This window comes from Ovis aries, chromosome Y (genome assembly GCF_016772045.2).
Source record: "Ovis aries strain OAR_USU_Benz2616 breed Rambouillet chromosome Y, ARS-UI_Ramb_v3.0, whole genome shotgun sequence".
Taxonomy (NCBI): domain Eukaryota; kingdom Metazoa; phylum Chordata; class Mammalia; order Artiodactyla; family Bovidae; genus Ovis; species Ovis aries.
The window spans coordinates 13,597,061-13,611,712 of NC_082741.1; the positions used below are offsets into that span (position 1 = coordinate 13,597,061).

The 14,652-nt window shown below is 45.5% G+C and overlaps 1 pseudogene; it reads left to right on the plus strand.

Moving 5' to 3' along the window:
• The first annotated feature begins 411 nt into the window (after positions 1–411).
• Positions 412–14,320, plus strand: LOC132658921 (zinc finger protein 280A-like; annotated as a pseudogene).
• Positions 14,321–14,652: the final 332 nt, after the last annotated feature.

Here is a 14,652-nt window from a genome sequence, read left to right on the forward strand (position 1 = left end):
CCTGCAGGCGGTGGAAGCTGCAGCTGCTGAACTTGCACTGGAAAGCCCACCAGGATATCTGCACCATGTGATCCAGCAACATGGAGAGTGTCTGCTCGTTGCTGGAGCCCGAGCCAGCCCAGTCCATGCAGAAGAGGTGCAGGGTGGAGGCGCAGGTGGGCTAAAGCCGGCACAGGCCCCTGTGCCTCAAGGAGGACACCTGGAACCAGACGCTCAGCTGCCTGCTGAAGAAGGCAAAACAGGAGAAGCCTGGGGCACCTGAGCTGCCAGAAGCTCAGCATCTCCACCATGCCCACGCGGAGCATCAGGAGGATCCTGAAGGTGGTGCAGCTGGACTGTGTCGAGGACCTGGAGGTGCATTGCACCTGGAATCTGGCCACTTTGGAAAGGTTTGTGCTGCACCTGGGCCGGATGGGCAACCTGCCCTGGCTGCTGCTCTGGTGCATCCACGTGTTGCCGCACACAGCTCCCAAACAGGAGGAGCACTGCATCACCCAGCTCACGGCCCAGTTCCCGAACCTGCCCCACCTGTAGGAGCTCTACCTGAACTCCATCTCCTTCCTCGATAGCCACCTGCACCAGGTGCCCAGGTAAGGCATGGCGCCATCTCCGTAGACCAGAACGGGCCTGTCTCTTTCGTTACTGTCAGGATGTCTACTCTATGCCTGCTGTGGACATTGCCAGGGTGCCCGGGCCACTTGGAAGTCCTCACAATCCTGCCGCTCTGTCCCCGGGCATCTTGTCAGGTGACCTTCCTGGTTAGGGTCAGAGGAGTGGCCTAGGTTAGATGCTGTCAAAGCGGACTTCTTTCTGGGAGTCTGCATAGTGGCGGTCAGGTGTGATGCCCTTGGGAATTTTTTCTGAGAGAGTGATGTCTTAGCTGAGGCGATGACAAATAATTAAGCAAGGAGGACATTGGTCCATCAGGCATGAGGTTTGAAGTCCGAAGCTCTGTTTCTCCCTCCCACCTGCCACATTTGTCCTGAGCTGTTTTAGGTTCCAGGTGAGCTGGGGAAAGTAGGTGATTCTCGAGATGGCAAGGAGGGACCATGAGGGGAAACTGCACCTCCTAAGCAGTCGAGAGAAGATAAAAAGTTAAATAAGCATCATTGTTGAAGTGGCTCCAGTCTCTCTAAGTCCAAATCACAATTATTGTTTTCCTCTAAGACTTCCTTTCTGACTACATAGGAAATTCTCAGTAAGAGGTTATCGCTCTGCCTTGAACACAGTGATAAAATCTGAGAGGATGCGGCCTAGTCTGTCTGCATGAATGTGTTGCATTGATTCCCTTTTTGGCAGCTGAACTAAGTGTCCAGGAGTGAGCATCACTAGAAGGAACCTTCTTCCAAGGGACCCTCACTGCTAACCTCACCCAGGCCCTGGACTGGAGCATTTTCCCCAGTGGATTCAGCAGATGCAAATCCTCCATCTCGTACCCTGGGCAGTGCCAAAACGGGTTCACTGTGCAAAATCAGCCCCTGAGTCGTGGGTCATATTCACCCGCAGTCCACCTGGAGCCTCTGGGACCCACCAGCCCATGCCCGTTTTCCCACTGCTCAGCCGTGTCTGACTCTTTGGGACTCCATGGACTGTAGGCTGCCAGGCTTCTCTGCCTATGGAATTCTACAGCTGAGAATACTACAGCAGGTAACAGATCTCTTTTCCAGAAGATCTTCCCAATCCAGGGATTGAATTTGGGTCTCCTGCATTGCATGCACAACTGAGCAGCCAGGCAAGCCTCGAGTTTCTAAGAGACAACCCAACATCCCTGAATCCATTGTCTAAATGTGCTTTTATGTCACTCATATCCCCACAGGTTTTATTTTATTTTTTTACATGAATAAAAACTTTCACACACAAATATTTATTCAAAGGCTGATGGAAATCTGTTCCCAATCGTCAAAAAATGTCACTACTGAGTTCAGTGTTTCAGTGTTGAGTGTAACTTGGCATTTTTCTCCTTGGTGTCATTCATCTGTAACTTTTTTGTTGTTGTTGTTCATAAAACCTTAATCCTTAGGTATTTAGCTTAAGCCAAATGGTAAAGATAAAATTTCCTTCAAATCCTAGTTCTCTGCCACCCTGGCCATACTAAGGCTATTAACTAATTCTCTTTTCCCACCAGAGCTCTTTACTGAGACCAAGTCCTCTAAGAGTCAGAGGAGATTTAGCAACTAAACCAAATAACAGCACCCCTTCAGAGTGGTGGGCTCCAACTATACCGCTTTTTGTGACCGAAACAGCTGCGACTGGCATGGACTACCAAATTTTACTATAGTAATGTTCTGGAAATAAGCATTGCCTTGATTTGAGCTTTCCTGGTGGCTCAGATGGTAAGGAATCCACCTGCAATGCAGGAGGCTCAAGCTTAGTTCCTGAATCAGGAAGATCCCCTGGAGAAGGGAGTGAGTACCCACTCCAGTATTCTTTCCTGGAGAATTCCATAGAGGAGCCTGCTGGGATACAGTACAGGAAGTCATAAAGCATCAGATAGGACTGACTAACACTTTCACGTCACCTTTAATCCTGTAGGTAAGCAGGTGGTGCAAGTCGTCATTGATTGAGTTTCTCAATGTGTCATGATCCCATAGGTTTTGGTCCCTCTCTGTCCCACCCTTGCATTGAAGCTACAAAACCATCCCTTTATGATTTCTTACTCAGGGAATTCGAACTGAGGGAAGAAGCAGCAAGAAGCCAGACGCTCTGCACTGATTAGGTGAGGATGAAGGAGGAGAGTGAAAGAGCCAGCTTAAAACTACATATTAAAAACACTGAGATCATGGCATCTAGCCCCATTACTCCATGGTAAACAGAAGGAAAACGGTGGAAGTACTGACAGATTTCCTCTTCTTGGGCTGTACAATCACTGCAATGGTGATTGCAACCATGAGATCAAAAGACGGTTGCTTCTTGGCAGGAAAGCTATGACAAACCTAGACAGTGTGTTGAAAAGCAGAGATGTTACTCTGCCAACAAAGGTCTGTATAGTCAACGCTATGATCTTCCAAGTGGTCATGTATGGTTGTGAGAGCTGGACCACAAAGAAGGCAGAGTGCCAAAGAATTGTTGCCTTCGAGTTGTGGTGCTGATGAACACTCCTGGAAGTCCTTTGGACAGCAAGGAGTTCACACCAGTCAATCTTAAGGGAGATCAACCCTGAATACTTGTCAGAAGGATTGATGCTGAAGCTGAAGGTCCACTATATTGGTCATGTGATATAAGCAGCTGATTCACTGGGAAAGTCCCTGATGCTGGGCAAGATTGAGGGCAGAAGGAGAAGAGGGCAACAGAGAACGAGATGGCTGGATGGCATCACCAATGCAATAGACATGAACTTGGGCAAACTTCAGGAAATGGTGAGGGACAGGGAGGTCTGGTGTGCTGAAGTCCATGGGGTTGCAGATACAACTGGGCAAATGAACAACAACAATTTCTTGAGATAAAGCTGTTCCAGGGAGAGTATTAGAGGAAAAGATTTCTGAGAACAATGGAAGGGACAAGCTCTCCCCTAGAGACGGAGGAAGTGGGTAGAGGCTAGCCACCTGGATTAGTGCCCTCTTGAAAGATGTGCCTTTTGGACACCTTGTCGAGTTCACTTCTTACACGGCCCTGTCCCAAGGGCCTGATCTCCTCCTGGGTACCAGGTTCTCAGTTGGTGTGAGATGCTCAGCCTTGTTGGTGGACACTCAGGCTGACCACGTCACTCCACGGCCACAAGCCCCAGGGAGCTTCCTCCTTGACCACAGCAATGGACCTGGACTGGAGTTGGCCTTGGGGTTGTCCACAGCAGGAAAGGGGGGAACAGGTCATGTCTGTCTTTCTTTTTTTTGTTGTTGTTTCTTTTGTTTGCCAGCCAACACAGCTTTCAGGATCTTCGTTCCCCAACTGAGGATAGAATCCACGCCCTCAGCAGTGAAAGTGCAGAGTCCTAACCACCCCAGGACTACCAGAGAGTTCCCAGTAGGTCATTTCCTGAGCCTGGTGGATGCCCCAGAAGCCTGATGTTGGCTGCTGAGAGCCAGGCTTCTATGGGCCAGGCTTTGATGAAGTCACCAAATGTTCCTTTCTCCCTGACCTCTGGGAGACCTGTGACCGTGGCCCGTATCATAGAAACTTCTGGAGGTAGAGAGAAGTGAAGGATGACATACCCCCTCTCCACTCATATTCCTTTCCTGGCTACCCAATGCCTTCCAATAAATTCATCTGCCCTCAATCCATCTACAGAAAGCATGCTGTCCTCCTTCCCAGAAAGCTTCCCTGAAGAAGAGGTTGAAATCATGTCCTCTGCTTCTTCCTAACCTAACATGTGAAGGCTTTTCTGTACACTTGGTGACAAGATTCTGCTAGACAGCTTTGGGTTTCTTCCCCTTTTTTTTTTTTTTCCCCCCATTAAAACACATACTCTCCTTCACATCCAGGATGGTGTGAGCACAGGTCTCACTCTGTTCTCAAGGTTCTGTCCCTCAGAGTCTAGGAGAGAAACAAGCAAACAAGCAAACAAACAAACAAACAAAGGCGGGGTGGGGCAGAAAGAGGGTTGGGTGGGGACGTTTAGCAGTAGTGTCTGCAAGAAGGGGAGACAGAAAGAGGCTGAATCCTGGAAAGTCTGGGTGGGTGGTCATTTGTTGATGTTTGGGAGTCGGCTGGAAGCCGAGTCATCACCTGCATACCCCCTACTGTCCTTGAGGTGAGCCCTCTCTAGGGACTCCTGATCTAAAGAACACATTAATGTACTAAGGTGGCCACCAGAAATACACGAGACTTTAACAACAGGAAATTGTTTTCTCCCAGTTCTGGAGGCTAGAAATCCGGGATCAAGGTGTTGACAGTGTGGTGTCTCTGGAGATCTCTTTCCTTAATGAGCAGGCACCTACATTCTCGGGTCCTCCTGTCCCTTTATGTCCATGCATCCTTGATGCCTTGTGTGTCCTAATTTCCTCTTTATTTTCCGGCCATGCTGCTTTTCTTCTGGGTCTTAGTTTCCAGACCAGGGATTGAACTTGGGCCCTTGGCAGTGAAAGATCTGAGCCCTAACCACTGGCCTTCCAGGGAATTTCTCTCTCTCTTTTTATATAGAGAACCATCAGATTGGACTAGGGCCCACCCTAGTGACCTCATTTTAACTTAATCACCTCATTAAAGGCATAATCTACAGATAGGATTACATTCCAAAGTGTTGGGGGTTAGACACTCTACAGATTTTTTTTTAAATGAATTAATTTACTTGATGGCACCAGGTGTTAGTTGTGGTATATGGGGTCTTTGGTCTTCCTGGCAGCACATGGGATCTAGTTCCCTGACCACGGACAGAAGCCCAGCCCCCTGCACTGGGAGTGGAGAGTTTTAGCCACTGGACCTTTGGGAAAGTCCCCCCAACCTATGGATTTTGCAGGACACAATGAAGCCCCCAAACAGGGTTGATGGTAGGGTGATTTGCCTGGCTACACATTTGCACCCTACCTGCTCCTTAGAAATACCTGAGACCTTTAATAACGTTGACTCCCTGGTCCTATTCCTGGAGAAACTGAGTCTGTGGGTATGGAGTAAGATTGACAGGATCAATCAGAACATCAGTACTTTTCAAAAGCTCTCTAATACTCACTGTTTAATATGGACACCTTAAGCAGCCTGGGCAACAACTGGAGCTTGGGAGAAACTCAGACTCTCAGGCCCCACCCACAACCGTTGGATGAGAATGTGTTTTTGCACAAGACACATAGGCAATTCCTTAGATTCACTGACGGTTAAGAAGCACAGCCCAGGAGATTTGAAAGTGTGGCATCATTTTCATGGACTCATGCCAATGACCAGGCATGCTTCCGTCTTATGGATCCAGAAGGACCATGTAGTTTGTAAGGGCTGGAGAAAATGGACGTTTTGACTCTTGCAACTCAGAGCAAGTCTGTTGATGCCATGAAAGTAAATCTGGGATCAAATTTACTGATGAAAGTAAATGTTATTTGATGGCTTTTACTCTGGCAGCATACAAGAGATGGCAGCCAGAACAGAAGACTCACACAGCCTTTAAATGCCTCAGCTGCTTGAGTGTTCTAAAATATGTCAAGTTTATGACCCACCTGAGGAACCATCTAGAGCTTGAGAGGCAGAAGGGTGACAGCTGAGAAATCTACACTACCTGTCAGCACTGCCACCACCAGTTTCCCACCTTGTTCCAGCTGCAGTGTCACATGGAAAGTGTCCATGCTTCCTGGGAGCCCTCCACGGTCTGTAAAATCTGTGAATTGTCCTTCAAAACAGATCAGGTTCTATTACAGCACATGAAGGACAGTCACAAACCTGGCAAAATGCCCTATGTCTGCTGTGTTTGCAATTACAGATTGTCAGCCTTTGCCAATGTAGAGGCATATTTTAGAACATGGCATGGAAATATGAACAATTTGTTTGTCTGTTTTGCCTCAAAATTTTCAAACAGGTGACATCCTTTGTAAGTCACGCTTGGAGGAACTGGAACAGGAGGGTCTTTCCGTGTTCCAAGTGCTGGCTGCAAAGTTTGAACGTGAAGGAAAAGACAGAGAACCAAACCAAGAATCATCGGTCATTCCAAAAGCCAGAGCACTTGGGAGGGTTGCCTCCTGAAACAGAGGTCATGATCCAAAGTTCAGTTCAGCTGGGACTGAGAGAGAGAGCATCCATCATTGTGAGGAACACTGACTCCAAAGTGCCACCCAGAAAAACCACAAAAAAGACTGACTGCGGACACGAAATATTCCGGACAGGTTGCAGCAAGAGATCTGGCCAAAAATTTATGTTCCACCCACCTCCAGAAATTCAAAAAAGCCCCACTGAGGTTCAGCCAGCTGTACATAAAGACCCTGCCTGGCTTTTGTTGTTCAGTTGCTCAGTCGTGTCTGACTCCCTGTGACCCCATGAACTTCTGTATGCCACGCTTCCCTGTCCATCACCATCCCCTGAAGCTTGCTCAAACTCATTCCGTTGGGTTGCTGATGCCACCCAACCGTCTCATCCTCTGTCATGCCTTCTGCTCCTGCCTTCAATATTTCCCAGGATCAAGGGTTTGGTTTCGTTTTGTTTTGTTTTGTTTTCCCAATGAGTTGACTCTTCCCATCAGGAGGCCAAAGCATTGGCGCTTCAGCATCCGTTTTTCCACTGAATATTCAGGGTTGATTTCCTTTAGGATTGACTGGTTGGATCTCCTTGCAGTCCAAGGGACTCTCAAGAATCTTCTCCATTCTCCAGCACCACAGTTTGAAAAGATCAATTCTTCAGCACTCAGCCTTCTTTATGGTGCAGCTCCTCCATCTGTATCTGACTACTGGAAAAATCACAGCTTTGACTTTATGGACATTTGTTGGCAAAGTAATGTCTCTTTCTTTTAATACACTGTCTAGCTTTGTCACAACTTTTCTTCCAAGGAGTGAGCATCTTTTAATTTCATGGCACCAGTAACCATCTATGGTTATTTTGTAGCCCAACTAAATAAAGTCTGGCTTTACTGTAACTGAGATTGTATTTGTTTCCTCTCTCTACTATCAAGTAGCTTTGAAATCTCCATGTTCCTTACTGGCCACTCTCTGCCCCTCAAAGTAACCACTTCTTTGACCTCTAGCACCAGGGATTCATTTTTCTTTGTTTCAAGTGTTAAATAAACAGAATCACACAATAGACTTTCTGTTCCCCTGGTCTTCGTTTTCCTTTAAATAAGTGAGATGCATTCTTATTGCATGTAGCTGTGGAACATTCTTTTTTGATTGCTGGGTAGAATTCCCTCAGATGAATTGGCATAGTCTTAGACGTCCATTTTACTGTGCCTGAAATTTAAGGCTCGTATTTTTCCTTATTGAATAAGCTGCCTATGAACGTTTTTGTGTCTTTCATTGTAATTTCTCTAGGATAGCTAAATCTATATGTCTCGACATGAGATTTTCTGACAACGCATGTGGTAGTGGTTTCGTTGCTAAGTAGTATTTAACTGTTACAACCCCATAGACTCGCCAACCAGGCTCCACTGTCCATAGGATTTCCCAGGCAAGAATACAACATTGGGTTGGCATTTTCTTCGCCAGAGGATTTTCCCGACCCAGGGTTCAAACCAAGGTCTCCTCCACAGCAGGCAGATGTTACTGACTTAGCCATTCTAACATGCAGGTACAGTCAAATGCTTTTTTGAAACTGATTGAAGCAGTGTGTATTTCCACTAACAGTACTGGCATTTCCATTTCTACTGAACACGTGGCATTGTCAGTCTGCTTCATCATATAACTGAGCAGGACCCTGCAGGGCTTTCCCAGTGATAGACCATCCCCTGCCCAACCCCCACCAACGTCCTCCCTTATTTGTAGAAACATTTCTGGTCCTAGACCTTCCATGAGTTTCAAAGAACAAATTTAATTAGAAGTGAAAAGCTGCAGAAACGAGAAAAACATCAAGCAAGACAAATAATAATTTGTTGTTGGGCAGTCGTGTTCATTCTTTGCGATCCCATGGACTGCGGAACACCAGGCTTCTCTGTCCTTCATCGTCTCCTGGAGCTTGCTCAAGCTCAAGTCCGTTGAGTGTGTGATGCTATCCAACCATCTCATTCTCTGTCATCCCCTCCTCCTTCTTTCAAACTTTTCCGGCATTAGGGTGTATTCTAATGAGTCAGCTCTCCCCATAAGGTGGTCAAAGTGTCGGGGCTTCACTTTCAGTATCATTCCTTACAGTGACTATTCAGTGATGATTTCCTGTAGGGCTGACTGGCTTGATCTCGCTGCCAGTCCAACAGACACTCAGGAATCTTCACCAACACCACAGTTCAAAAGCATCAATTCTTTGGTGCTCAGCCATCTTTACGCTCCAACTCTCACGTCCATACCTGACTAGTGGAAGAGCAATAGCCTGGACTACATGGATCTTTGCTGGCAAAGTAATTCTGCTTTTCCATATGCTTTCTAGATTTGTCACAGCTTTTCTTCGAAGGAGCAAGCATCTTTTAATTTCGTGGCTGCAGTCACCATCTGTAGTGATTTTAGAGCTCAAGAAAATAAATTCTGTCACTGTTTCCATTGTTTCTTCATCTATTTTCCATGAAGTGATGAGACCTTTGACTGTGTGAACCACAACAAACTCTGGAAAATCCTTAAAGAGATGGGAATACCAGACCATCTGACCTGCCTCCTGAGAAATCTGTATGCAGGTCAAGAAGCAAGAGTTAGAACTGGACATGGAACAAGTGACTGGTTCCAAATAGGGAAAGGAGTATGTCAGGATTATATACTGTTGCCCTGCTTATTTAACTTAATTGCAGAGTACATCATGAAAAACACTGGGCTGGATGAAGCACAATCTGGAATCACGATTGCTGGAGAAACAGTGACAACCTCAGATATGCAGAAGATGCCACCCTAATGGCAGAAAATGAAGAGCCTCTTGAGGATGGCAAAAGAGGAGAGTGAAGGACTGGCTTAAAACTCAAATTTCAAAAAATGAAGTTCACAACATCTGGTCCTATCGCTTTATGGCAAAGAAATGGTGAAAAATTGAAAATAACAGCAGATTTTATTTTCTTGGACTCCAAAATTACTGTAGATGGTGAATGTGGCCACAAAATTAAAGGAAACTAGCTCCTTGGAAGAAAAGCTATGGCAAACATAGACAGCATTAAAAAAAAAAAAAAAAAAAAAAAAGCTAAGGCATCACTCTGCTGACCACAATTCTTATAGTCAAAGCTACGGTGGTTCAGACAGTAAGGAATTCACTTGCAATGTGGGAGACCTGGGTTCGATCATGGGAATGACATCCCTGTAGTCCAGTGGAAATACTCGGTGCTCCCAGATTAGGGCGTCCAAGTTCATTCCCTGGTCGGGGTATTAGATCCCACATATTGCAACTAAAAATACCACATGTGACAATTAAAATTCCTGCTGCCACATGCTACAATGAAGATTGAAGGGTCCTTGTGCTGGAACTAAAAGCAAGCGCAGCCAAAAGTAAATGAATAAATATTTGAAAGAAAGAAAGAAAAATATATGAGAAATCCCTGTTGGTTCATTGGTTAGGACTTGATGCTTTCATTGTCAATGGCCAGGGTTCAACACCTGGTTGCGGAACTAAGATCCCACAGGTTCTGTGGCATGACCAAACAAAAACCCAGAAAGATAACTGAGGCGTACAGGACTCCCAAAGTTTGAAAACGAAGCAATATCACTGCAAACAGGCTGAGGATACAGTAAGGATTGCCAGGAACCCAAAGTGCAAAAGTGGCATGTCTGTAATTCACAAGCCTCTTTAATGTTGTGTTTTAGGCTCTTCCTTCTCCTGCTTCTGAACCTAAATAACTTATTGCTCCTAAGAGAAATTGTTATGGGAAAAGCACTATTTGAACTGAATGATAGTGAAAATAGCAAATTTTTGAGACAGAACTAAAGCAGTTTCACGTGTTAATATGCACTACATTTGAAAAGAAGAAAGGTTGGCAAAACAATCACCTAAGTCAGTGCTATTCACAGACATTTCTGCAGCAATAGAAATTTTTTTTAATAATTGTTACATGTATTCCCTAATAAGGGCAATCAGCTTTTCACATATATAAATGCTTATGTTTCTTTTCTGTGAGGTGTTCTGCTTATATTCTTTATCTGAATTATCAGATGGAGTGTTCATCTGGCAGGGTTTTTGTTTGTTTGTTTGTTTGTTTGGCCTTGCTGTGAGGATTAAGGGATCTTAGATCTTCAACCAGGGATTGACTCTCTGGCCCCTGCAGTAGAAGCACAAATCTCTAACAACCGGATCACTAAGGAATTCTCAATAAAAATATTTTCTATGTCCTTGTCTAATATGCCACTTTCCAAATGTTAAAATGCAGCCAGTGTGACTGAGGTATTAAATCTTTGTGTGTGTTCAGCGGCTTCAGTCTGCCCAGCTCTTTGCAACCCCATCAGTGTAGTGCACCAGGCTCCTCTGTCCATGGGATTCTCCAGACAATAATACTGGAGTGGGTTGCCATTTCCCTTTCCGGGGGTTCTTCTTGACCCAGGGGTTGAACCCACGTTGTTTACATCTCCTGTATTGGCAGGCAGGTACTTTACCACTAGCACCAACTGGGAAACCTATTAAATCTTTACTTTAATTAATTTAAAATTAAAAGATATGGCTAGAAGGACCAGATCTTCCTTATAAATGAGTTTCAATTAACTTGTGTACACAGTAATTTGTGTATCTCTTAGATATTTTCCTCAAGATGAGATTCCATGCCCCTCCCTAAATGTAGGCTGTGTTTAGTGGCTTGTTTCCAAGAACAGAATATGTCAGTAGGAAGGAGACAACTTTATAGCAGAGGAACTAGTGGCAAGTCATTTTGATAGTATGAATCCTTGAGGGGAAGTGATGAGAAAGATATTTTGCCTTGGAGGTATAGTTCTAAAATTATATAAACCCCAGGGCAATCAGGAGAAACATACCAAACCCATATAGAGAGTCATTCTGCAAAATACCTGTCCCTGGAGGACTCCTGAAAACTGTCAAAAGTCATGAAAAACAAGGAAAGTGTAAGAAACTGCTACAGACCAGAGTAAGCTAAGGGAGGTATCTGTTGCTTTTTGCTATATATTCTCATGCAGGTCAGTATCCTATATGGGAATATGAAACTGGGAAAGAACATTTGTGGAAAAACCGGTAAAATTTGAGAAAACCCTGGAACTTAGTTAAAGGTACCCTACTGAAAGATGCTGGCATAATTGTGAAGCATAAAGGAAGTCATTTCACATATATACTTTTTAGACATTGCCAGTATTTTCTCTACATAACACCCACTTAATCTTGACTTCACTGAGAAGGAAATTTGAAGTACGGTATACTTAACTGAATGGAAATCTTCAAATACAAAGGATCAGTAATATTTAGACTGTGTCATCTGACTATAATGCAATAATGAGAAATTGACCAAGAAACATCTTTTAAAATGCCATTCACTTGGAAAATATAAATAACTATATTAATACATGATATATCTCTCTATGGAATTTTCACGCAAGGATCCTGGAACAGATTGCCATTATTTTCTCCAGGGGATCCTCCTGACCCAGGATCGAACCCAGGCCTCTTGTGTCTCCTTCATTGGCTGGAAAGTGATGTACCAGTTGAGTGACCAGGGAAGCCCGTACAATATATAGTCTTGTCTTTAGAAGAGAATATTAGATATACTTGAAAGTGAATGATAATGAACATTCTATTCGGCAAAAATTGTGGGACATAGTTAAATTTGTACGGAGAAACAATGGAAACAACAACAGACTTTATTTTCTTGGGGTCCAAAATGATTGTGGATGGTGAATGCAGCCATGAGCTTAAAAGCTATGTGGCCCTTGGAAGAAAAGCTATGACAAACCTAGACAGCATATTAAAAAGCAGAGACATTTCTTTGCTGACAAAGTCCACCTAGTCACAGCTATGGTTTTTCCGGCAGTCATGTATGGGTGTGACAGCTGGACCATAAAGAAGGTGGAGTGCCGAAGAATTGATGCTTTTGAACTGTGGTGTTGGAGAAGACTCTTGAGAGTCCCTTGGACAGCAAGATCCAACCAGTCAATCCTAAGGGCAATCAACTCTGACTATTCACTGGAAGGACTGATGCTGAATCTGATGATCCAATAGTTTGGCCACCTGATGTGAAAAGCCAACTCATTGGAAAAGACTTGATGCTGGGAAAGACTGGGCAGGAGAAGAAGTGGGCAGCGAAGGATGAGATGTATGGAGGGTATCACCAACTCAATGGACATGAGTTTGAGCAAACTCCAGGAGACAGTGAAGGACAGGGAAGCCTGGTGTGCTGCATGCAGTCCATGGCGTAGCAAAGAGTCCAACATGACTGAGGGACTGAACAACAGCAACAAATTAAGGTAAATTTATAGCATTAGATATAAGAGAAATGAGAGTTACAAATAATCATCTCAAAAAGTTGTAAGGATGAGCAACAGAACAAACTTATAGCGATATGAAGGAATGAAATTAGTAAAGAATGAAAAATGAATACATTAGAGAGAAAATATTGTAACAAAACCAAAACTTTATTCTCCCATGTGACTACTAGGAGACTTCCAGCAGAACAGGGCATTTAAAAAAGACTCTGTGAAGGGCCAAAAAAGAAATATGTTAGGCTTTGCGAATATGATCATTGGCGATTAATTAAGTTTTCAGCCATAGATAATAACCAAAGAAACTGGCAAGTCCCTGTTCCAACTTTAACGACTCCGAAAATTGAATTTCACACAATTTTCACGTCAGAAAATAAAATTCTTTTTGGTTTTCCTCAGCCATTAAAAGTGGAAAGCTCTAAAATTAAAAAAAAGAAAAAGGAAGAAGAAGAAGAAAGAAGAAGGAGAAAAAGGAGGAGGAGAAAGGGGGAGGAGGAGGAGGAGGAGAAGGAGAAAGAAGGAAGAAGGAAGAAGGAGGAAGAAGAAAGAAGAAGAACAAGAAAGTAAAGCTCATTCTCAGCTCACAATAACCTTGCAAAAACAGGGGCAGGCATTGATTGAAATGTAATTCCAAGAGGAGGGGCTTCAAGATCCACTATATGGTCAAGTTCCTTAAGCAAAGAACTTGCTTAAGGGAGGTCACCCCTGAGGGCTGTGACTGCTGGACACCATCACTGGACTTGCCTGGTAGACTTGGAGGCCGTTCCCAGCCCTGTGCCCTGGAGACTGTGCCATCTGTTTTTTCCTTCTTTCCCATTCGGTGAGTTGAGCAAATCTTGACCCAAGACCCTTGAGATTCAGATTCAGCCTGACCACGCCCACAGCGGGTGTTTTTATGAGGTTGGGGCTTGGGGGGGTGGGGTGCATCACCCGCGCATGCGCCCAACTCGGCCTCGCGGCCAATCAGATTGCAGGCGCCGACACCTGGCAGCCAATCATCGGAGGCAGCCTGCACGCCTGTAGGGGGAGCTGAGGCGGCGCCCCAGACCTGAGGAGGCCCCATCGCCTCAGGCTCGCCTCCTCAGGCTTAATCCGGGCACTGCCTAGGGCAGGTGAGCGGCAGGCAGTTCTGTCACCTCCGCCAATGGGGACCGGTAAGGACTGGAGCGTGGTTCAGCCAAAGCGGCGCCTGACGGCTAAAGGGAGGGTTTCTCGGGTCCCCACTCCCACGGGGCCTTCTCGGCGGGGCAGCTGGTGAGGGCCCGCGGGCCCTCAGGAGGGAGCGTGCGGCAGGACCCACGGGCCTCAGGCTCCTTTTGCCCTCTCCCCTCTCTAGTCTGGGTGGATTCTTTTGCCCTCTCCCCTCTCTAGTCTGGGTGGATTCTGCTCTTCAGCAGCTTTCTTCCCCGGGGTGTAGGACAAGCCAGCTCGCAGAAAGGTCCTCTTAGGCCCCTGGCCCCCGGCATACCCCCAGTTCTCCTGTGGAACCTAATGTATTTAAACACACACACACACACACACACACACACACACACACAAATCTTCACGGCACAACCCGGTTCTGCACCCAGGCACAGTCAGGTGGGCGCAGCCAAAAAAAAAAAAAACCAAACTATCTAGTGGCCTCTTCACTGCCCTGGTGCTTTGGTCGTTTTCCTGTTTCCTCTGCCTCTCGTCGGAATCCAGGGCTGCCCTGTCCCTGGAGGCCCCGAGGTTCAGGCCTTTGGTTCGGGAAGTTGGCAGATGAGGTATTTGTTTGTTTGTTACTGAGAGAAGGGAG